This window comes from Rhinopithecus bieti, unplaced genomic scaffold (assembly GCF_001698545.2).
Source record: "Rhinopithecus bieti isolate Rb0 unplaced genomic scaffold, ASM169854v2 scaffold_9015, whole genome shotgun sequence".
NCBI classification, from domain to species: domain Eukaryota; kingdom Metazoa; phylum Chordata; class Mammalia; order Primates; family Cercopithecidae; genus Rhinopithecus; species Rhinopithecus bieti.
In genome coordinates, this window is record NW_016806320.1 from 2240313 (window position 1) to 2241931 (window position 1619).

Here is a 1619-nt window from a genome sequence, read left to right on the forward strand (position 1 = left end):
ATATATATATATATATATATATACACACACACACACACACACACGTATATATATTCTTAGATGTTTACAGTTCTAATAAATTTTAAAATGTATTAGAACTGTATATATATATAAATATACATGTATATATATTCTTAGATGTTTACAGTTCTAATAAATTTTAGAATAGCTTTTCAATTTTCACAAAATAATTTGTTTGAGGTTTTAAGGTTCTATTTTGTATTTAATTGACATATAATATTTGTACGTATTTATGGAGTACAGTGTAATATTTTAATACATGTATCCTTTGTGTAATAATAAAATCAAGATGATTTTCAAATTCATCTACTTAAACATTTATTATTTCTTTGAGGAGAGAGAATTTAAAAATCCTCTCCTCTAGCTATTTTGATATATGCAATACATTTTTTCACTATTTTTACCCTACTGTACAATAGAAAACCAGAGTTAATTCCTTCTATCTAACTGTAACTTTAATTGGAACTATACAGAATCTATAGATGAATAGGTCTCTAAAAAATTATTTTATATTCTATAGAATGTTTCTTTTTGCATATAGAAGTTTATATTGATGGTTATATTCTTCCAACTCTAAAAAACATGATTCATTGTTTTCTAACAAATTCTTTCTCCTGAGAATTTAGCTGTTAGCCTTATTACTGCTTCATTGAATATACTGTATAATCATTTCTCTTTGGTTCCTTTTGGGACTTTTGTCTTTGTCTTTCCTTGGGTTTTAACAGATTGACTGTGATGTGACTAGTAATCTTCCTTTGTATTTATATTGCTTTTTGCATACTGGTGTTCTCAAGCATGAGGATATCTGAAACATTTCCATCCATTATTTTCTAGGATTCCACCCCATTCTCATTTATTCCTCTCCATCTGGGATTCCAGTCGCTTTTATGTTAGACATGTTACATATGCACTTTGCTTTTTCTCACTTTTTTTTTTTTTTTAATTGGGATCTTGCTCTGTCAACCAGACTGGAGTGTAGTGGTAGTATCAGAGTTCACTGTATCCTTGAACTCCTGGGCTCAAGACGTTCTTCTGCCTTAGCCTTCCAAGTAGCTGGGAACACAGGCATAAGCAACAAAGACCCAATAATTAAAAAAAAAAAAATTTAGAGGCAAGGTCTTGCTATTTTGTCCACGCTGGTGTTGAACTCCTGGGATCAAGTGATTCTCCCACCTCAGCCTCCCAAAGTGCTGGGATTACAGACATGAGTCACTGCGCCCCATCTCTCACTATTTTTTCTCTGCATTTCAGTTCAATAATTGTGTCTGCTGCTATTTCTGTGAAAATTTATCAATTTCCTAATTATATTTTTTCTATAATTTCTGTATAGTTTTCAGATTCTAATTGACTGATAAAATTATTCAGCTTTTGATATATTTTCTATCTCAGTGTCTAGAATATTTACTTATAATTAAAGTTATTTAAAAATTACTATCTCCTTGCATTCATTTACAGGTATGCACATTGGTAAGTCCAGAATTGTAAATCTGAGAAGAATTTCTTCTGATTACTCCTGCTTTTGATGTGATAAGATAAAAAATTAATAGCTAAGTTAAAGGAGCAGATATTTGAAGATTTAGATGGAAGGTAGAGATGTG